Source organism: Euprymna scolopes, chromosome 44, assembly GCF_053919585.1.
Source record: "Euprymna scolopes isolate OS-2025 chromosome 44, ASM5391958v1, whole genome shotgun sequence".
NCBI lineage: Eukaryota > Metazoa > Mollusca > Cephalopoda > Sepiida > Sepiolidae > Euprymna > Euprymna scolopes.
The window spans coordinates 11,913,172-11,938,280 of NC_136525.1; the positions used below are offsets into that span (position 1 = coordinate 11,913,172).

General features: G+C 31.9%; 1 protein-coding gene and 1 pseudogene across 1 annotated transcript in view; both read right to left on the reverse strand.

The window, feature by feature from the left end:
* LOC145268690 (uncharacterized) overlaps positions 1 to 25,109 on the reverse strand; it is a 307,214-nt gene that overhangs the window by 106,110 nt on the left and 175,995 nt on the right. The gene's annotated exons all lie outside the window — the stretch shown is intronic.
* On the reverse strand, positions 5,430 to 5,533 carry LOC145268945 (U2 spliceosomal RNA; annotated as a pseudogene).

A 25,109-nucleotide genomic window follows, 5' to 3' on the forward strand; every position in this document is an offset into this window, starting at 1 on the left:
AGATTTCATAAGGTGTCTACTTAAGGGAGCGGTTCATCAGGAATTTGTTTACGTTGGATTTGAAGACATCCAAGTTGTAGTCAGGTGGGAAACAGGCAGACGGAACAGAGTTCCACTGGCGTGCTGTTCTAAGAAAGAAGCTTTGTTCATGGAATCTACGTTCAGATAGAGAGTGGGGAAAATTTTGACAGTGGCTTCAGCTAGACGGGTGTTTTTCGTAAAAGATTGGCGAGGGGGGGGGACCAAAGATTGGAGCTCAGACGAGCACTTGCCATGGAAATAACGGTAAATCAAAGACAGGCTCGCAACGTCTCTTCTGTGGGAGAGAGCTGCAGGGAAGAGAAAAGGGCATCCCCCACTAAGCCACGGTCTATTTTGTAGTCCGTTATTAAATAAATAGAGTTTAATAACTGTGCCAAGTTTCGTTTCACTAATGCATGTAAAAAAAAAAGACTTTAAAGCATTTAATTTACCTCGGATAGCCGATTTCAAAGTCAGCGACAATCAGCAATCAAGCACTTCTCTTATCCAGACATTGCTATGTTTATTCATTCGCCTGGAAATCAACGCATCTATTTCCTTTGCTAAATGTCCCACTTTCGCAAAATGAATACGAATTCAAGGAAATCTGTCGCTACCTGATAGCCAGAATGACAGACAGCTGACGTCACCTAACCCCCATGACGCATAAATGACGATGCAATACCGATCTATCATGTCTTTCAAAAATTTTTTTTTTATCGGTCTGTACAAGGGACATTATAAATCATTGTAATTGATTGGGCGCATATCGATATTTCTACTATTATATAAAAGGAACTTTGTGTGTGTGTCTGTGTGTGTCTATGTGGGTGTCTGTCTGTGTATGTGTGTGTATCTGTGTGTGTCTGTCTGTGTCTATGTGTTTGTTTGTCTGTCTGTGTGTCTGTCTGTGTGTCTGTGTGTCTATGTGTGTCTATGTGTATGTCTGTGTGTGTCTGTGTGTGTGTCTGTATGTCTATGTCTATGTGCGTGTGCCTGTGTGTGTGTGTCTGTGTGTGCCTGTGTGTGCCTGTGTATTTGTGTGTGTGTATGTGTTTGTGTGTGTGTGTGTGTGTTTGTTCTCCATGGACTCCAAAACGGCCGGGTCGATTTTTATGAAATTTCACACGAAGGTACTTAATGCACCCGGCATGTCTTCGATGAGATTCGATAATCGATAATCGAAATAATCCGATGAAAGAAGAAAGAACAGAACCTCCGTTTTATTTTCGGCAATTTTTTTTTTTTATTATTATTTCAAAGTGTTTCCCCCCTTTTCGACAGTTGCAACGCTGATTCTGACAATCCTCATTTCTGACCCCTTTTCAACTGAGGATCGTCTCTGTCCTCTCTCCTCTCCGACTGCCTGTCTCTCTCTCTCTGTATATCTCTTGTATATCCGTTTGTGTATATTCAAATGATGTAATTCAACTCACATCTTAAACATGTGACTTTGAATCAAGTCTTTCTCTCTGTTAGAAACATATTTTGTATATCACCACATTTGTCCTTGATTGTTCTAAATTAACCTAAATATTCTACTAAACATTTCTTCTTTTAAACTATTTTCTCTGCCTACCTTTCTCTACATAACATTTAACAAAACAATTCTAATTCTTGACCTTCGGACCGAGATCAAAATGTAGTATCTGTTCTGATATGACACTTCATTTTTTTGTTCTCGGTTAGTGGAGGAGAAATCCTTCACGACTGACACAATTGTTATTTTTGTTTCTTTTCTCTACATTAAAAAATCGACATAATAATAATAATAATAATAATAATAATAATAATAATAACAATAACAATGACTGGGAATTGTGTAAAATACACCGGGAATTGTGTAAATGACTGCATTTTGAGCGTACAGACAAATGGTATAAGCGTAAACCCGCAACGGCACTCGAAAACGAGAACCACAAAATCCTATGGGACATGGACATACAGACGGACAAATCCATCCAAGCAAGAAGACCAGACGTCATAATAATAATAATGATAATAACAATGATAATAATAATGATAACAGAAAATAATAATGATAATAATAAGAATGATAATAACAATAATAATAATGATGATGATGATAATAAGAATGATGATAATATTAACAATAATAATAATAATAATAATAATAATAATGATAATAATAACAATAATAACAATAATAATAATAATAATTATAATAATTATAATAATAATGATAATAATAACAACAACAACAACAACAACAACAATAACTAGCGGGACCTGTGGAAATTCCACAGCAGCATTTTTCATATGTAATATATTGTAGTTGGGAATGCTTTGAGCGTTCTGTTCAGCATTCATGAAGGCACAATCATATTATTCTACTTTTTTATTAAAACTGCATCGCCCCCTTACTAAAATAGTAACTTTGATATATTTCATGGGCTGATTATTTCATTACAAACACACCGGCCAATTAACTCACAGTCCATCATTTTTCATAATTATTGAATATGTTACTATGTTCGACAATAATTTTTCATAATTTCAACCCACATTATCGCCCCTCCCTTTACTAAAATATTAAATTTGATATATTGTATTGGCTAATTATTTTATAAAAAACACACCTTTCAATTAACTCGCATTTCGGCATTTTTAATAATTTTTGGATATGGTACTAATTTTGACAATAATTTTTCATCATTTAAACTCATCATATCGGATACCTTACTAAAATAATAACTTTGATGTATTGTCTAGGCTGATTATTTCATTACAAAAACACACATCAGTTCAACTCACATTTCATCATTTTTCGTAATTCTTGGCTATGAAACTAATTTCGACAATATTTTTTTATAATTTAAACCAACGTTGTCGCCCAACCTTACTAAAATAATAACTTTGATACAGTATCGCCTCCTCTTTAATAAAATAATAATTTTGAAATATTGTATGGGCTTATTATTTTATTGCAAACACACTAATGCATGAAATCACATTTAATCATTTTTCATAATTATTGGATATTTTACTTATTTCGGCAATCATTTTTCATAATTTTAACCCACATTTTCGCCCTTCCCTCTTTACTAAATAATAATTTCGATATATTGTCTAGGCTGATTATTTCCTTACAAACACACCAATCAATTAACTAATAATTCTTGGATATGTTACTAATTTCGACAATATTTTTTCATAATTTAAGCTCCCATTTTCTCCTTCCCCTTTACTTATATAATAACTTTTATATATTGTCTAGGGTGATTATTTCATTATAAACACATCAATCAATTAAATCAAATTTCGTTATTTTTCGTAATTCTTGGATATGTTACTAATTTCGACAATAATTTTTTATAATTTAAACCATCCTCGTCGCCCTCTCTTACTAAATAATTACTTTGATATATTGTCTGGACTGATTATTTCATAAAATCACAACTATCAATTAACTCACACTTCATCATTTTTGTTAATTCTTGGATATTTTACTCATTTCGACAATTATTTTTAATATTTTTAACTCATTATCAACCCCCACTACTAAAATAATAACTTTGATATATTATCTGGAATGATTATTTCATTTTAAACACACCAATCAATTAACTCACATTTCGTCATTTTTCATAATTCTTGGATATGTTACTAATGTCGACAATCATTTTTCATCATTTTAATCCACATCATCGCCCCATTTACTAAAATAATAACTTTGATATATTGTCTGGTCTTATTATTTCATGGCAAACACACTAATGCATTAAATAACATATCATTTTTCATAATTCTTGGATATGTTATAATTTCGGCAATTATTTTTCATAATTTAAACCATCCTTATCGCCCTCTATCACTAACATAATTACTTTGATACATTTCCTGGGCTGATTATTTTATTATAAACACACACTCGATTAACTCACATTAAATCTTTGTTCATAATCCTGGATATGTTACTAATTTCGACAATAATTTTATAATTAAAAACTCACATTATGCCTCTCCCTCTTACTTATATAATATATTTGATGTATTGTCTGGGCTTATTATATCATTACAAACATACCAATCAAGTAACTCACATTTCATCATTTTTCATAATTCTTGGATATGTTACTAATTTCGGCAATAATTTTCATAACTTTAACCCACTATCTTGCTTCCCCTTACTTAAATAATAGCTTTTATATATTGTCTTGGCTGATTATTTAATTACAAACAAATCAATAAATTCTGGGTATTCATAAGTATATATGTTTCGCCTATCTTATACAATCATATACGCCGCATATTCTGTTAATATATTGTTCACCTATCTCATTCGATCCCGGCCACGCTGGGTATTTTGCTACTATATGTTTTCCACCTATCTCATTCAATATTGGGCGACGCTTTCTGATAGTATATATTTATTTCATGTCCGCCACCCCACTGTTGAAAATATACATAAAATAAAGTAATGTTTTAATCGTAAACTGTTTCAGCTATTTCCGGGACTGCCTTTATATCCCAAACCCACTACTAAAAATATACATGAAATAATGTAATGTAAACCTTTTCAGCCATTTCCAGGACCGACTTCTTATCTCCCATCTTACTGTTAAAAATATACATTAAATAAAGTAATGTCCAAAACGTAAATGGTTGCAGCCATTTCCGGAACCGACTTCATATTTCCCACCCCAACGTTAAAAATATACATAAGTCACGTGTAATGCGTAAACGGTTTCACCCATTTCTGGGACTGATTTAATATCCCCCACCCCACTGTTAAAAATATTCATGAAATAAAGTAATGTTTAAATCGTAAACGGTTTGAGTAATTTCTGGGACTGACTTCATATCCCATAACCCACTGCTTACATTATACTTGAAATAAAGTAATGTTTAAATCATAAACTGTTTCAGCAGCTTTTCGAAAGTAATACATAAAAACATTAACACGGTTAGGGTTGAGGCAACCATTGCTTCAACACGGATTTCTGAGTGTAGTATCAGTTTTAGCATTCCAGTGACTTAAATCCCCTCTTTTTTGGTCTTTGTTAATGGAGGAGAAATCCTTCATTACTGATACAGTTTTTATTTTTGTTATTGGCCAGAGTTCCCCTTTTGGGGAGCTGGTTTCCCCCTAAATTAACCGACCTCATGTCCAATTCCGCCCTTGTGGGGAGACAAGTAAACAAAAACAAACAAAAAATAAGCAGAACGGACATTTTCCAGGACATTTTATAATTAATCAGAAGTGACATTTCCAGGGCATTTTGTAATTAAATCAGAAATAACTTTTTCCAGTTACATTTTTAATATTAAAACTTTGTTACATCAAACATAGTACCTATTCACAATGCCTCCCCACGGGACAGATTTAGACACCAGTGTCGTTTTTTATGTGGAGAAAAAATTGTCTTAAAAATTGTCTTAGTCGTAAAGGATTTCTCTTCCACTGGGAAAGAAGAAATTGAAATTGAAGAAGAAGAAATTGAAGACAGATACTACACTTTGATCTTAGCCAAAAGGCCAAGAAAGACAAATTATTTTTATTATCTTTGCCTCAACAGCGACACCAATTTTTGTTTTATATTTCAAGGGTGACAAGGTTTATTTGGAATATTCCACTTTCCTTTTTTAGGGATGCACAACATGATAACGGACGGAGCGATAAGCGTAATAATATAATGATGATAATAGTCGATTTTCTAAATCGACTATCAGCAAGGCCACCCGATGTTGCTCTGGCATAATCCAAGAAAAATAAAAATATGAAGACAGAGACCGACAGACAACTCGACTTTATTTTATATATTATAAGACAGATAGGCCGCTTAACGACTATCTGAGCCAAAAAACTTCGCTATTGTACAGGATATAGCTTGCAATGCATCTCGAGAAAAACAGCTCAGCAGCAATCAATGTCGGCCACGCATGGCCATCTGATGTGTCTCCCAGACAAAACAACCTACTCATCCGCGTTGAAGAGCTTTGGAATCCTTGCAGTGCCGGTTCGAATTAACTGATGAAACGATGGTAATCATTTCCGCAGAAAAAAAAAAAGAGATTATTTTATTTCTGGTATAACACATAGCGACCAGCGTCAATAGTATTAATCATGACTAGATTTCCCTAATCCGGCAAAGCCCGGGAATCTGTCTATGTTCAGTTTTCTTCGCTTTTTTTTTTTTTTTTTTGCAGAAATTACATAAACATTTATCGGATTTTTTTTCACTGTTTAATTGGTTGATAACTAGTGATGAAACGATCTGATCTTCGGGTCAAGATCAAAGTGTAGTATCTGTTCTTCAGATGATGCATTTCAATTTCTTGTTCTCTGTCAGTGGCGGAGAAATCCTTCACGGCTGAGACAATTTTTGTTTTTGTTCCTTTTCTCCACGTTAAAAAAAAAAAAAAAAAAAAAAAAAAAAACGACCCTGGTGTCTAACTCTGTCCCGTGGGAAGGCATTGTTAATAGGAACTAGTGATGAGACGATTCCGATGTTTTTAGCGATTTTTCCGTCCTAAATTCCCGGTTCCGATACATTTACCGATTCTGTTCTAAATTCCCGCTGAGACCTAGAAACACGTGTTCATGAATAAAAATTTATGCACGTGAAATTTTTTTTTAAATAAAAAAATATATTTAAATATTCAATAAATAATGATACAGAAGCACTCAAAATACACCAAAGGATAAATGATGGAAAGATACCGGATACGGTCGTCACTGCAATTACGTCATAGAAAGGATTAGTTTGAATATATACAAGCGAAGTTAGGAGATATACAGAGAGAGACTTTGAGAAGTTTTATTAAGACCCAAGCCGAAATATCATCAGCTTATAAAATCCACGGTGGGTTTTTGATATGACAGGGGCGCGTTAAAAAACGAATGTTTCTGTTTAAAGCTTAATTGTATCATGATACTTGACTTTTGCATTTTGAACTTTAATTCAAGCCATTATATATATTTATATAAATTTATAGAATCAACAGTAGAAATAAGAAATTCTTTGCTTAAAATGAAAAAAAATGCATATCGATATAATGTTTTTTTTTACATATGCATTACCACTTATCAAGGCCCAAAGACCACTCGAGGATAAGGGTTAAAGCGTGTACAGTAGTCAATTGAACAATATAGTAATACTTAGTAATGGAAATTCGGTAAATTTGTTAACTTAAGTGGAACGGCTCATCAAGAACGTATTTACGTTGGACTTGAAGACAACCATATTGTAGTCAGCTGGAAAGCAGGAAAACGGAAGACAATACCACAGGCGTGCAGTTCTAAGAAAGAAGCTTTGTTCATGGAATCTACGTTTAGGTTTAGCCTGGGTTAGTCGGTGCAAAAGTATAAAAGTTTTTTTAAAAAATTGAAATTTGCCAAGTGAAAGTCGAACGTCGGGATTACGAATATGCATGCGTAACGTAGTAGCTATTGGTTTATGTTTTATTTTTTAGCTTTGCACCAAACATGTCTTCATAGCTCAGCCATTAACGGCAAAGGAAAAAAAGTAGATCGTAAGCTAAACGGTTTAGTTTCGATTCTCGGTGGTACGCACTAGTCATTTTTTTTTTACTTTTTAATAATTATTATTATATATTAGGCTCAATATAATCCCTATATATATATATATATATATATATATATATATATATATATATAATGAACTCATTTTTTCGCCTTTGATTTTGACCTTAATAGGATTAAAAATCAAGACATTTCATGCAAATTGCACAAATTGCAGCACAATATCTGAGGTGTGTTATAGGCCAATTACCTCTCCACTTCCTCGATTATCGTAGATTCCTATATTCTTTTTACTGAGACTTCACTGCCAAAATCGGTTAAAATCTATGGACGTGGTAAAATCTTTTCTCTCTAATAAATTCCTCCTTCCTCCGCCACCGCTTAACACTATTGTGGGATCGTCCACAAGGGACAGTTACGAAAGAACACCGGTTTGGGTTTTCTTTATTTCGTAGTTGCTTAGAAAAACTGGAATGGAATTTTACTTAACCGAATCGAAAGGTTATTTATGCCATTTTTTATTCGCTTTTCGTTGTTTTTTTTCCGAACACGCCCATCTCCCCCCCCCCCTGATTTATTTTGCGTTTTGTTCGCTGTTTTATTTGGGGGGGATTTTTGAGAGAAGTTTAACACCATTTTTTCATATTTAAATAGGGTTATTACTTCGCTTATTCTTTAATTTACTCCCCTACACACACACCTCCAAACAACCGGGAAACGCCGGGTACCACCGCTAGTATATTAATAAATACGAAATCGGCATTAATCAAAATATCATGTTTAAGCCTATTTTATGACCGTGCGGCTAGTAAAATCAAAAACACACAGATTCTCTTACAAATTATGACGAACGGGTCCTATATAAAAAACATATAATAACGTACAGTAATTCGTATGAAAATACAGAGTGTTTAAGGTTTAATAAATATTCAAAGCGAGTTATTCGTATTATTTCTGTCGAACTCGGGAATTTGGACAGAATTTCGAGCGGAACCCTTTATTTACGTCACAGGGGTAGCATGCTCTTGTTTCGTCAGCCATGACTGGATAGAGGTCCTAAGTAATTTACAATTGTATTTTTCGGTCGCCCACACTGAGGATTGAACCTTCAGGAGCATATCACTTTTTAGAATTGATTTCTTCAAGTACTCTAACCACTGCGCCACGAGTTCTTGCGGACAATCCTAGAACGGATTTTATGAGCGTTAAACCTATTTTTTCATTTCCAGTTGTAAATATCATTATTTATTACTAATTCGCCCATGTATGGAGTACTGTTTTCACATTTGGGGTGGTGCATCTGCTGCCTGTCTCTCACTCCAGGACAGAGTTCATAAGAGAATCGCCAACCTGATAGGTCCTGAACTGTCAGTTAGGCTTTAGCCTCTGTCCCATCGATGAAATGTTGCATCCCTCCGCCTGTTCTACAAATACTTTAATGGTGAATGCTCTGACGAACTACAAGCACTTGTATCTCCTCGACGTGACTACCCCCGACAAGCAACTAAGTCCCACCCCTTTACAGTAGACATCCCTAGGTGTAAGAAAGCCTTTTACTCCAATAATTTCTTCCTCAGAACTGCAGGTCTTTGGAACTCCCTTCCGGTATTCTGCTTTCCCAACTGTAATGATATGCAGAAATTCAAATGTAATGTGAACAAATATCTTGCTAATCATCTCCCTTTATAATGCCCCATACACATTATGTCCCCGATAGTAACCACCTACTTCAAAGTGGCACTGTGCCTTGTTTGGGGTGAAAACTGATTAAAAAAAAATTATTGCTATATAATAACGTCTTCTCTCTCTCTCTCTCTCTCTCTCTCTCTCTCTCTCTCTCTCTCTCTCTCTCTCTCTCTCTCTCGCTATATAAATACAATTGAGAATTATTTAGGACCTCTATCCAGTCATGGCTGAACAAGAGCACGCTACTCTATGATCTAAATAAAGGCTGACAGAACAAGAACACACTACCCCCGTGAAGTAAATAAAGGGTTCCGCTCGAAATTCCGCCCAAATGCCCGAGTTTGACAGAAACATCCCCGAGTTCGATAAGATACGCCTAAAGAAGGTCGAAGGTTACATCGATCGAAACGTTGTGAAAATCACACTCAAGATGAGAACAGTAGTCCGATGAATCCATATAATATGAATAACCAATTCTCATCTCAAAAATTCAGAAACGTCGTCCAAAGAGAGGTGTATATATATATATGTGTGTGTGTATATATATATATATATATATATATATATATATATATATATATATATATATATATATATGAAAAAAAAAACAAAATAGTCCTTAATCCGCGGAGTTTCGAATTTTATATATATACATATATATATATATATATATATATATATGAAAAACAAAAACAAAAACAAATAAACAAACAAACAAAACAACGAAAATGCTCTTCAATAATCTATTCAAATATTAAAATGAAAATGTTTTTTCCCAACTTTAACGCAATCGAAAAAAAAAATTCATTTTCAAATTGTAAGAATAACAGATCAACGAAAATTCTATTTCAAATATAAAAATAATGCGTCAACAATTCTATAATTTAGCCCAATATTTAAACGAAAATGTTATTTGAAACTTTAAGCGAAATTTTTATTTTGAATGGAAGAATAACGCAAATGTTATTTCAACCGTGAGAACATCAAATCAACGAACATTTTATTTCAAGTCAATGACAGATCAATAACAGATCAATAACAGATCAACGAAAATTCTATTTCAAATATAAAAATAATGCGTCAACAATTCTATAATTTAGCCCAATATTTAAACGAAAATGTTATTTGAAACTTTAAGCGAAATTTTTATTTTGAATGGAAGAATAACGCAAATGTTATTTCAACCGTGAGAACATCAAATCAACGAACATTTTATTTCAAGTCAATGACAGATCAATAACAGATCAATAACAGATCAATAACAGATCAACGAAAATTCTATTTCAAATATAAAAATAATGCGTCAACAATTCTATAATTTAGCCCAATATTTAAACGAAAATGTTATTTGAAACTTTAAGCGAAATTTTTATTTTGAATGGAAGAATAACGCAAATGTTATTTCAACCGTGAGAACATCAAATCAACGAACATTTTATTTCAAGTCAATGACAGATCAATAACAGATCAATAACAGATCAACGAAAATTCTATTTCAAATATAAAAATAATGCGTCAACAATTCTATAATTTAGCCCAATATTTAAACGAAAATGTTATTTGAAACTTTAAGCGAAATTTTTATTTTGAATGGAAGAATAACGCAAATGTTATTTCAACCGTGAGAACATCAAATCAACGAACATTTTATTTCAAGTCAATGACAGATCAATAACAGATCAATAACAGATCAATAACAGATCAACGAAAATTCTATTTCAAATATAAAAATAATGCGTCAACAATTCTATAATTTAGCCCAATATTTAAACGAAAATGTTATTTGAAACTTTAAGCGAAATTTTTATTTTGAATGGAAGAATAACGCAAATGTTATTTCAACCGTGAGAACATCAAATCAACGAACATTTTATTTCAAGTCAATGACAGATCAATAACAGATCAATAACAGATCAATAACAGATCAACGAAAATTCTATTTCAAATATAAAAATAATGCGTCAACAATTCTATAATTTAGCCCAATATTTAAACGAAAATGTTATTTGAAACTTTAAGCGAAATTTTTATTTTGAATGGAAGAATAACGCAAATGTTATTTCAACCGTGAGAACATCAAATCAACGAACATTTTATTTCAAGTCAATGACAGATCAATAACAGATCAATAACAGATCAACGAAAATTCTATTTCAACTATAAAAATAATGCGTCAACAATTCTATAATTTAGCCCAATATTTAAACGAAAATGTTATTTGAAACTTTAAGCGAAATTTTTATTTTGAATGGAAGAATAACGCAAATGTTATTTCAACCGTGAGAACATCAAATCAACGAACATTTTATTTCAAGTCAATGACAAATCAATAACAGATCAATAACAGATCAATAACAGATCAACGAAAATTCTATTTCAAATATAAAAATAATGCGTCAACAATTCTATAATTTAGCCCAATATTTAAACGAAAATGTTATTTGAAACTTTAAGCGAAATTTTTATTTTGAATGGAAGAATAACGCAAATGTTATTTCAACCGTGAGAACATCAAATCAACGAACATTTTATTTCAAGTCAATGACAGATCAATAACAGATCAATAACAGATCAATAACAGATCAATAACAGATCAACGAAAATATTCCTATTTACTTGCCTCTCCACGAGGACAGAGTTAGACACAAGGTATGTTTTGAGTGTGGGCAAAATCCAGCTACCTAAAACACGGGCACTCTGGATAGAAACAAATACAGAACTTGTTTTTATCTAGAAGGATTTCTCGACTGACCGAAGAGAGAAAAAGTGGAGTCTAGTATTAGAACAGATACTACACTTTGCGCTTTTTACGTATTTAAGGGATATCCCACTCACAACAATCACTACAGGGCGTGTCTTACTTACTGTTCCCAAATAAAATCGATTTTTACTGCATCTTACTCCGGATTTGCATTTTGAGAGTGCTAGCAATGATCCTCTCTTGATAACTTGAATCAGTAGAGAGCATGAGTTGTACAGTGGCGCATCTCCGCTCTCTCTCCCGTTATAAAATTGAACATACATGATAGAAGGCTCCTATCGCTCTTGGGATTTATACACAACTGGTCAACTAGTAGATGGTCTGCAACCAAAAAGAAAATCGGTTTCATCAAACGGAAATGGAATCATGCAGTCTGTTTTACGGCGACAATTCTATCGTTCCATCCTGTATGAATATCAGAAAAAACTTCTATTTCAAATGTAAAAATAACACTTCAATATTTCTATGATTTAGACTAATATTTAAATGAAAATATTAATTAAAATTTTAATGCAATCGGACATAAATTTTTTATTTCAAATGTAAAAAGAACAGTTCAATATTTCTATAATTTAGCCTAATATTTAAATGAAAATGTTAATTAAAATTTTAATGCAATCGAAACAAAAATTCTATTTCAAATGTAAAAATAACACTTCAGTATTTCTATAATAAAGCCTAATATTCAAACGAAAATGTTAATTGAAATTTTAATGCAATCGGACGCAAAAAAATTATTTAAAACGTAAAAGCAACACTTCAATATTTCCATAATTTAGCCTAATATTCAAACGAAAATGTTAATTAAAACTTTAATACAAGCCGCAACGAAAATTCTATTACAAATGTAAAAAATAACACTTCAATATTTCTATAATTTAGTCTAATATTCAAACGAAAATGTTAATTAAAATTTTAATGCAATCGGTAACAAAACTCCCCTTACAAATGTAGGAATAACAAATCTACGAAAAATCTATTTCAAATCTAAGAATAAGAAGGCGACTTACCTTTTCACTTGTCTAAGGGGTGTCCCGAGCCAAAGTTCTCACCTGCAACAATCACTAAAGAGAGTGTCCTACCTACTGTTCCCAAATCAAATCGATTTTTTTTACTACACTTTAATCCTTGCCAAAAGGCTTAAGAAACAATAACAGATCAACGAAAATGTTATTTGAAATGTAAAAACTGACAAGCCCATGAAAATTTTATCGTTACTTCCATGGCAAGTGCTCGTCTGAGCTCCAATCTCTGGTCTCCCCTCGCCAATCTCTCACGATAAATACCCGTCTAGCTGAAACCACTGCCAAAAATTTTCCCCACTCTTTATCTGTGCCTAAATCAAAACTAAGATTCCATGAAGAAAGCTTCTTTCTTAGAAATGATTGCCCGTGGAACTCTCTTCCGTTTGCCTGTTTCCCACCTGACTACAACCTGGATTTCTTCAAGTCCAACATAAACAAATTCCTGATGAACCGTCCCCTTAAGTAAGACACTTTATCAAATCTCCATTACTAACGATTACTACGATATTGTCCCATTGATTATTGTACACGCAATAACTCTTATTCCCGAGTGGCTTTCGGGCCTTGATAAAATGGTGACTACCTTGTAAAAAAAAATTCTACAGGATGGGATAGAGCAAGTTGCTTATTTAAATTTGGCGCCCGAAAGCGATGGTTGCTCCAAGGATGGTAGGAATGGACTTATTTGTAAGGGGGGTGCTTAAAGTTTGGTTCTTGATGTGCGTTATTTATTATATCTTTTATTTTTCAGGAACCCCAAGTGAGTATCATCAATGAATGTTTTGCAGCAGAACTTTCCAGAACACCTCATCTCCTAGAGGGGTGATCTGCATTAGCCACCATGATCCCCTGATTTATCACCATGTGACTATTTTTATGTGGATATCTGAAATCAATTGTTTACAACGATTGTTCTAGCATCTTGACTCACCTAAACCAAGCTTTTATCTTTACATCATCAACATTCTGATCCCCATCTGGCATCAATTGAAATGAATGGCTCTCGTCTTAGGGGGGGTCTCATGTTTTGACAAGCTTATGATTCCTGAACTTAAATGGAACACATAAATTAAATCCGTTGCCAAGGCCTCTGGAAAAATGGTGGGATCCTTCTGTCGATCCAGTAGATATCTCACTGCTGATGCAATTCTCTATCTATATAAGAGCCAGGTACGTCCTAAGATGGAGTACTATTGCCACATTTGGGCAGGAGCTACTAGAAATGACTTATCCTGCCTTGATATAGTTCAAAATAGACTTCGTAGCCTCGTAAGGATGTCCTTTTCTCTTCCCTGCAACCTCTTTCTCACAGAAGAGCTGTTGTGAGTTTGTCTCTGCTTTATCGTTATTTTCATGGCAAGTGCTCGGCTGATATCCAATCTATGATCCCCCTTCGCCAAACTTTCACAGGAAACACCCGTCTAGCAGAAAACACTATCAATAATTTCCCCCACTCTTTATCTGTGCCTAAACCTAAACGTAGATTCCATGAGCAAAGGTTTTCTCTTGGAACTGCACGCCTATGGAACTGTCTTCCGTTTTCCTGTTGACTACAATATGGTTGTCTTCAAGTCCAACGTAAACAAGTTTTTGATGAGCCGTTCCATTACCTAATTTCCATTAGTAACGATTACTATATTGTCCAATTTCTACTGTACACTCTTTAACCCTTATCATCGAGTGGTCTCTTGGCCTTGATAAGTGGTGATGCCTATGTAAAAAAAAAGGAGCTGACCGAAACTTCAGAGTTCAATTAACTCACTGTATAGAGAAGAATGGACGCCATCTTACTGATATCATCTTTGAAACTGGCAAAAAAAAAAAAAATAAATAAAATCTAAATGTTGTACCAGTTGCAGTTCAAAGAATTACGAGAATACTTGCATTAATTGTTTTTTTCTGTTGATATTCCAAAGAAGCTAGTTGCTCTGCGCGATCCTGTGTTTTAGACTTCAGCTTCACAAGCTAAACCAAATATTATTTCAGACGTATTGAGATGCTTGGATTCATTTGTAAATGTTTTATGTTTTAGAAGACATTTATTTATTTTTTTTTTAATACTTCAGTGGGCGACGTGAACTTTTATTATTTATCAACCGTGTCTTACAGATGATTTCGTTTTCGTTCTCAACAATTCCCGCCTCCTTGTAAGAGTGAACAATTAAATCGTCTCGCCAGACAATATAAAAAAAAAAAGGAATGTTAAAAATTATAATCGAGACTTGGTGTCTGAAAGCAAAAGGAAATTTATAGGCTATAGAGGTTTATCAGGTTTGTGTCTGACTCTCTGACTCCATAGAAATAAATAAAAAGAAACGGGTTTGTATTACTGTACACATAGATTCGAAAAAGTTGTCAAAAAACAAATATATAACAAATAAATATTATCAAAGGCAAGATAAGTTACTTTTCTACCAAACTGGATACATTTTTTTGTTTTTATTCAATGTAACATGTTTATCAGCTCGAAAAACATAGTGTTTACAGATGTATTGGAAAATTCAAAATGGCGCCCGACACTCTCTTTAACATGGTAAGTTTGGGAAAAGGTGTTATAAATAATAAACTAGACAAAATACTATTTAAAAAAAACGAATATATATCAACTTGTGTCACGGTAACATATAATGAGCGCATTTCTAACAGTATTTTGTCTAGTTTATTATTTATAACATCTTTTCCTGAACTTACCGTGTTAAAGAGAGTGTCGGGCGCCATTTTGAATTTTCCAATACATCGGTAAACACTGTATGCTTTTCGAGCTGAATAAACACGTTACATTGAATAAAAACACAAAAAATATATCCAGTTAGGGAGAAAAGTAACTCATCTTGCCTTTGATAATATTTATTTGTTATATATTTGTTTTTTGATAACTTTTTCGAATCTATGTGTACAGTAATACAAACCCAAAAAAACATATTTTAAGGGTGAATAAAAAAAAGGCAACTTTATTTACTATTTGGGAGGTATATAGAGAAGGTTCGTTTTGTGGCAGAAGAGAAAATTCGTGAAATGTGTGTGAGAAAATCAACAGAAAGAATGTTAATTCGGTTATACTTATCGGTTTAGGTGGGAACAAAGTTGGTTTGAATTTACTTCGGCGTCTTCCTTTTCTGGTTTTCGTGAACGAAGCAGTGTTTAGTCATTCAAGGCGTTCGGGCCATAACGTGGGGCCAGTACGTCGTTTTTGACTTTCATAACCTTTCTGGGGCTCCTCCGGCCGCGTAAAAAAATCAACCGTCCTTTTTTTTCTTTTTCTTCCAAAACTCTCGAAAAAAAAAACGCGCCAAAAACCAAACTTCCTTTTTCCACCGGAAGTCCCGCATCTTCCAGTCCGCAGTCAATTCTTATTAATCTCCACAAATTCGGGACAAGATCAAAGTGTAGTATCTGTTCTTCAGATGCTGCACTTCTATTTTTTGTTCTCTTTCGGCGGAGGAGAAATCCTTCACGACTGAGACAATTTTTATTTTTGTACCTTTTCTCCACGTTAAAAAACGACCCTGGTGTCTAACTCTGTCCCGTGGGGAGGCACAGTAAATAGGTACATTATCACACAGATACCACGCAAAGCTAGTAAATATATTTTATTCGGACCCCCCCCCCAAAAAAAAAAAACATCGAAAATTATTACCTTTTTTAAAGATAACATGCCCACCACTAATAAATTCTATCTATAATAAAATTCATGATCATATTTGACACGCAAGTAGTTATAGCAACCCGATGCAGTTCCAGTAAAAATTTTACAATTTCAATTCCGGATATGAAAAGTAGCGTTACAGTATAAATTATTTTACGTAAATCATTTAAAACTAATTTATTTATTGCAGACTAATATTCTCATCTTTATTAGTTGTTGTTTCACGACGTTTCGGCCAACTATTCCTCTGGCCTTCGTCAGATGGTAACCGCGACGGATAGGAACTTCGAATCTCCTAACTGCATTCTCAGCAATCACTGCCTTCCATAGTTGCTGTCGTTTCACCACGTTTAGGCCAAGTAAGCCTCTGGCCGGCTTTGGGTAGGATTGAAACCGCTATCTTCAGACAATGCTCATCTTGAACCGTAGAGATTCAACTTTCTATCAACTGCCCCATGGGCCCTGAACAATCTACCTTCGCAGTTGCTGGACACGTTGAATCTCTACGTCTGAAGATAGTTGACTGTTTTGCAGCAGAACTTCCCAGGACACCTCATCTCCTAGAGGGGAGATCTGCATTAGCCACCATGCTCCCCTGATTTATCACCATGTGACTATTTTTTAGGGGGATATCCGGAATCAATTGTTTAATACGATCGTCCTAGCATCTTGACTCACCTGAAAGACAACATTCGTCGAGGTCGCCAACGTACCCCATAGATACGCTGGATATGCCTCTAAAACCATCTAGAGCCATTCATTTCAATTGATGCCTTAAGTGAGTAAAACCACTAAAAACGTCTCCGGAGAGGTATCTTCCCTTTGATATGATTTATTTGTAATATATTTGTTTTAGACAACTTTTCCAAATCTATGTGTATAGATAAGTGGTTATAAACAAAAATCTTAAATAAAATCACAGAACAACAAAGCAATAAAAAATTCTATTTCAAATGTAAAAATAACTATTACAAAATTTCTATGATTTAAGCCTAATATTTAAACGAAAATATGATTTAAAACTTTAATGCATTCGGCAAGATAAATTCTATTTAGAATTCAAGAATAGCAGACCAACGAAAATTCTATTTAAAATCTAAGATTAACAAATAATCAAAAATTCTATTAAAAACCTGAGTATAAAAGCTCAACAAAAACTCTATTTAAAATCTAAGAATAACAGATAAATAAAAACTCTATTTAAAATCTAAGAATAACGGATCAACGAAAATTCTATTTAAAATCTAAGAAAAACAGATAAATAAAAACTCTATTTAAAATCTAAGAATAACGGATCAACGAAAATTCTATTTAAAATCTAAGAATAACAGATAAATAAAAACTCTATTTAAAATCTAAGAATAACGGATCAACGAAAATTCTATTTAAAATCTAAGAATAACAGATAAATAAAAACTCTATTTAAAATCTAAGAATAACGGATCAACGAAAATTCTATTTAAAATCTAAGAATAACAGATAAATAAAAACTCTATTTAAAATCTAAGAATAACGGATCAACGAAAATTCTATTTAAAATCTAAGAATAACAGATAAATAAAAACTCTATTTAAAATCTAAGAATAACGGATCAACGAAAATTCTATTTAAAATCTAAGAATAACAGATAAATAAAAACTCTATTTAAAATCTAAGAATAACGGATCAACGAAAATTCTATTTAAAATCTAAGAAAAACAGATAAATAAAAACTCTATTTAAAATCTAAGAATAACGGATCAACGAAAATTCTATTTAAAATCTAAGAATAACAGATAAATAAAAACTCTATTTAAAATCTAAGAATAACGGATCAACGAAAATTCTATTTAAAATCTAATAATAACAGATAAATAAAAACTCTATTTAAAATCTAAGAATAACGGATCAACGAAAATTCTATTTAAAATCTAAGAAAAACAGATAAATACAAACTCTATTTAAAATCTAAGAATAACGGATCAACGAAAATTCTATTTAAAATCAAAGTATAACAGATAAACGAAAATACTATTTCAAAAATAAAAATAAAAATAAAAATAACAAATAAACAAAAATTCTATTTAAAATCTAAGAATAACGGATAAATAAAAATTCTATTTAAAATCTAAGAATAACGGATCAACGAAAATTCTGTTTAAAATCAAAGTATAACAGATAAACGAAAATACTATTTCAAAAATAAAAATAAAAATAAAAATAACAAATAGACAAAAATTCTATTTAAAATCTAAGAATAACAGATAAATAAAAACTCTATTTAAAATCTAAGAATAACGGATCAACGAAAATTCTATTTAAAATCAAAGTATAACAGATAAACGAAAATACTATTTCAAAAATAAAAATAAAAATAAAAATAACAAATAGACAAAAATTCTATTTAAAATCTAAGAATAACAGATAAATAAAAACTCTATTTAAGATCTAGGAATAACGGATCAACGAAAATTCTATTTAAAATCAAAGTATAACAGATAAACGAAAATACTATTTCAAAAATAAAAATAAAAATAACAAATAAACAAAAATTCTATTTAAAATCTAACAATAACAGATAAATAAAAACTCTATTTAAAATCTAAGAATAACGGATCAACGAAAATTCTATTTAAAATCAAAGTATAACAGATAAACGAAAATACTATTTCAAAAATAAAAATAACAAATAACAAATAAACAAAAATTCTATTTAAAATCTAAGAATAACAGATAAATAAAAACTCTATTTAAAATCTAAGAATAATTCATAAACAAAAATTCTATTTAAAATCTTAGAATAACAGATAAACGAGACTTCTATTAACATCCAAGTATAATTGATAAAACAAAATTCTATTTACAATCTAAGAATAACAGATCAACCAAAATTCTAGTTTAAATCAAAGAATAATAGATAAACGAAAATTTTATTAAAAATCTAAGAATAACAGATAAACAAAAATTCTATTTTAAATCAAAGCATAACAGATCAACAAGAATTCGTTCAAATCTAAGAATAACAGATAAACAAACATTCTGTGTAAAATCTAAGTACAAAGGGTTAACGAAAATTCTATTTGAAATCTAAGAATAAAAGATGAAAAAAAAAATTTAACATCTAAGAATAACAGATGACGAAAATTCTGTTGAAATCTAAGAATAGCAGATCAATAAAAATTCTATTTAAAATCCAAGAATAACAGATTAATAAAAATCCTATTTAAAATCCAAGAATAGCAGATAAACAAAAATTCTATTTTAATTCAAAGAATAACAGATAAATAAAAATTCTATTTAAAATCCAAGAATAACAGATAAACAAAAATTCTATTTTAATTCAAAGAATAACAGATAAATAAAAATCCTATTTTAAATCCAAGAATAGCAGATAAACAAAAATTCTATTTTAATTCAAAGAATAACAGATAAACAAAAAGTCTATTTTAATTTAAAAAATAACAGATAAATTATAATTCTTATCAATATCTAAGAATAACAGATCAACAAAACTTCTATTTTTAATCAAAGAATAATACATAACCGAAAATTCTATTATAAATCAAAGCATAACAGATCAACAAGAATTCTATTTAAAATCTAAGAATAATAGATCAACAAAATCTGTTTAAAATCTAAGGACAGATAATTAAGGAACATTCTATTTACAATCTAAGAAAAACAGATAAACACAAATTCTATTTAAAATTCAAGATTAACAGAAAACAAAAAAATTATTTTAATCCCAAGAATAAAAGATTATCTTAAATAGAATTTTTTTAACTGTTTTTCTTAGATTAAAATTTTTTTTTATTTATCTCTTATTCTTGAATTTTAAATAGAATTTTTGTTGATCTGTTATTATTTTGTTAAATTCTATTAAAAATCTAAGAATAACAGATAAATAAAAAATTTCATTCAAAATCTAAGAATTCCATATCAACAAAAATTCTATTTAAAATCCAAGAATAACAGATAAACAAAAATTCTATTTTAATTCGAAGAATTGGAGATCAGCAAAAATTCTATTTAAAATTCAAGTAAAACATATAAAACAAAATTCTATTTTAAATCAAAGAATAATAAATAAACGAAAATTCTATTTTAATTCTAAGAATAATAGATAAATGAAAATTCTATTTGAAATCTTATAAGAACAGATAAACAAGGATTCTATTTAAAATCTAAGAATCACAGATAAACGAAAATTCTATTTGAAATCTAAGAACACCAGATAAACGAGAATTCTATCTAAAATATAAGAATAACAGATAAACAGCTATTCTATTTCAAATCAAAGAATAACAAATAAACAAAAATTCTATTTTTATTCCAAGAATAACAGATCGACGACAATTCTATTAAAAACCTAAGAATAACAGGTCAACAAAAATTCTATTTAAAATCTAAGAATAACAGATCAACAAAAATTCTATTTTAAATCCAAGAATAGCAGATAAACGAAAATTCTATTAAGTATCTAAGAATAACAAATTAACAAAAATTCTATTTAAAATCCAAGAATAACAGACAAACAAAAATTCTATTTAAAGTCTAAGAATAACAGATAAACGAAAATTCTATTTAAAACATTAGAATAACAGATAAACAAAAATTCTATTTAAAATCCAAGAATAACAGATAAACAAAAAATCTATTTAAAATTCAAGAATAAAAGATAAACAAAAATTCTATTTTAATTCCAAGAATAACAGATCAACAAAAATTCTATTTCAAATCTAAGAATAACAGATCAACCCCTATTCTATTTTAAATCAAAGAATAATAAACAAAAATTCTATTTTATATCTAAGAATAACCGATGAACAAAAATTTTATCTACAATATTTAAAATCTAAGAATAAGAGATAAAAAAAGATTCTATTAAAAATCTAAGAATAACAGATCAACGAAAATTCTATTAAAAATCTAGGAATAAGAAATTTATGAAAATTCTATTTAAAATCTAAGAATAATAGATAAACAAAATTCTATGTAAAATCTAAGACAAACAAATAAAAGAAAATTCTTTTTAAAATATAAGAACAACAAATCAACAACAATTCTATTTAAAATCCAAGAATTACAGATAAACAAAAATTCTGTATTAATTCCAACAATAACAGATTAACGAAAATTCTATTTAAAATCTAAGAATAACAGATCAACAACAATTCTATTTTAAATCTACGAAATAAACGGAAATTCTATTTAAAATCTAAGAATACTTAGCCTTCGGGACAAGATCAAAGTGTAGTATCTTTTCTTCAGATGTTGCACTTCAATTTTTTGTTCTCTGTCAGTGGAGGAGAAATACTTCACGACTGAGACAATTTTTATTTTTGTTCCTTTTCCCTACATTTAAAAACGACCCTGGTGTCTAACTCTGTCCCGTGGGGAGGCATTGTAAATAGAAGCAGATAAACAAAAATTCTATTTCATGCGTAATATTATTTACGGTAGATTGTTGTTTTTCTTTTCTTTCTTTTTTTTTTAAATAATGATGACTTCAAAAATCTTGTTAAATTAATTTCGAGATATTTTATATAATACTAGCACATCATCCCGGCGTTGCCCGGGTCGTTTTTTTAGACCAGAAATTTATATATTATTTAATTGCAATTCATTATTGTGATGAGTATTGTATTTTATAAATTTATTTATTCCGGACTGTTATCCTCATCTTTGTATTTGTTGTTTCTCGACCTTTCGGCCGACTATTTCGCTGACCTTCTTTACTATCGATGGCAGTAATTGCTGAGAATGCAGTTAGGAGTTTCGGAGTTCCTATCTCGTCGCAGTTACATCCTGACGAAGACCAGAGGAATAGTTGGTCGAACCGTCGTAAAAAAAACAAATTAAGAAATATAAGAATAATAGTCCGCAATAAATAAATAAAGACCAGAAATTGTCTGAGTAATTTGGTAGAGACCGCAGAGAATTTTTTTTTTAAACTTTGACCCTTATTTGACCCCATTAACATTTATTGTTTTGGTCTTAAATCAAAGTAAAAGGTTTGACCCATGTCCAAGTTACCTACATCTAAAATTTCAAGTGTTTAGACCGAAAATTTGCGTATCAGTTTGGTAGAATCTACAAAGGTTAACTTTTTAAACTTTGACCTTTGGGCAGCCAAATTTTCGCCCAAAAATGCTTGATGCATTTCTGAATACTCGTCATGTCAAGTTTAAAATTTGTAGGCCAAACATTGGCTGGCTAATTTGCTAGAGATCGCAAACGTCAAATCTTTTAAACATTGACTCCTTGACAGCTCAAATTTTCGACTTAAACCGATTAAAAAGCTTGCCCTATCTCTGAATACCCTTTATGTAAAATTTTAAATGTTTAGACCAGAAATTGGCTGAGTAATTTTGATGAGACCGCAGAGGTAAAATAAAGTAAGAACTATAATTTTTTGGCATTTTTTCTCTCCTCAAAATTTGAAAAGGTCTGGAAGATTTTTACTTTTTGTATTTTAATTTTTCTTGCCTGATGAAATCAAATATGATTCAAACGGTCTGCACATCGTAGCAAGATATGACTGTATTTACATAAAGAATAATAAAAAATATATTTGCTTGAAGCATTGCAAATAAACAAATTTGTTCTCGTATATAAAGTCAGGTGTGTTCTATCCTCTTTTTTTACATGGAGGTCACCACTTATCAAGGCCCGGAAGCCACTCGGGGATAAGGTTTTTTTAATTTAATTTTTTTATTTTATTCGATTTTTACCCCAAACAAGGCACAGGGGGCTACTATCAGGGACATAATTTGCAAGGGCATTACGAAGGGAGATGAGTAGAAAGATGTTTGTTCACATTACACTTGAACTTCTGCATATCAGTACAGTTGGGAAAGCAGAATCCTGGAAGGGAGTTCCAAAGACCTGCAGTTCTGGGGAAGAAACTATTGGAGTAAAAGGCTTTCTTACACCTAGGGATCTCTACTGTAAAGGGGTGAGACTTAGTTGCTTATCGGGTTTGTTGGGGATAGTTACGTCGAAGAGCTACTAGTGTTTGCAGTTCGTCAGAGCATTCACCATTAAAGTATTTGTAGAACAGGCAGAGGGATGCAATATCTCGTCGATGGGACAGAGGCTGTAGCCTAGATGACAGTTCAGGACCTATCTGGTTGGTGACTCTCTTTTGAACTCTGTCCAGGAGTGAGAGACAAACAACAGATGCACCAGCCCAGATGTGACAACAGTACTCCATACATGGGCGAATGGTGGCCTTATAGAGGTACAGGATACTGTCAGGCGTAAGTAGTTTTTTAGCACGGTAGATGGAGCCAACCTTCTTTGCAGCAGCCTTGGCAATGCTCTCAATGTATCTATTCCAGTTCATATTCCCTGTAAACGTTAGGCCGAGGAGTTTAAAAGAAGTACTTTCAAGCAATATGTTCTTGGCCATTGCTATTGGTGGTAGAGAAGGTTTCTTGTAGTTATTGAAGGAAACAAGCTTAGCCTTGGCAGCATTGAATGTGGCCATCCATTTTTGTCCCCATTCCACTACAGATCGGAGATCATCCTCTAGTGTTTCTGCCAAAAAAAAAATAAATAAATAAAAAAATAAAAAAAGGAGTAAAGGTTAAACCCAGAAGCTTGTCAAAACATGGAGCCTCCCCAAGACGAGAGCCATCCATTTCAATTGATGCCGGATGGGGATCAGAGCGTTGATGGTGTAAAGATAGGGGCTTGGTTTTAGATGCATTAAAAGTAACCAACCACCTCTTTCCCCACTGTACCAGGCGCTCAAGATCAGAGGAGAGAGAATCAGAGAGAATTTTGTCATTTACAGCCTTTGTCGTGTTGCCATAGATGGTCGTGTCATCAGCATCGATGTCAACAAATGATTTAAGTATGTGTTTTGGGAGATCATTGATGTAGATCAGGAACAGAGTTGGTTCCAGGATATACCCCAATAGGACTCTAGCATTAATACTATGGGCCTCTGATTTCTGCCCATCAACCACTACTCTACTGAGCCCATCAGAGAGAAATGATTTAATAACTGAGAAAACATTTCCAGTTATACCGTAGCTGGAAATCTTGTGAAGTAGGCCCTTATGCCATACCTTATCGAAGGCCTTTGATATGTCAAGCCTTTATCAAGAGATTCACTGATCCTATGGGATATAACGGTTAGCACTTCTGCTGTAGATTTGTCAGAACGGAAACCATATTGCATGTCACTAAGGTTATTTCTGCTGAGGTGGTTGACTACTTCTCTATGTAATATGGATTCCAGCAGCTTATTCATGGCGTACAGGAGACTTATTGGTCTGTGCTGAGAGGGAGATGACTTATCATCTGAATTCTTAAATACAGGGCATGCTGATGAGGTTTTCCAGGGTGTTGGAAAGCACTTCTCCTTAAGGCAACGCTTAAACAGTTTTGTAAGTATGGGGGCAAGTTCTGGTTGGAGTTTTTTCAGCACTATAACTGGAATGCCATCAGGGCCAGTTTCACGCACAGATATTT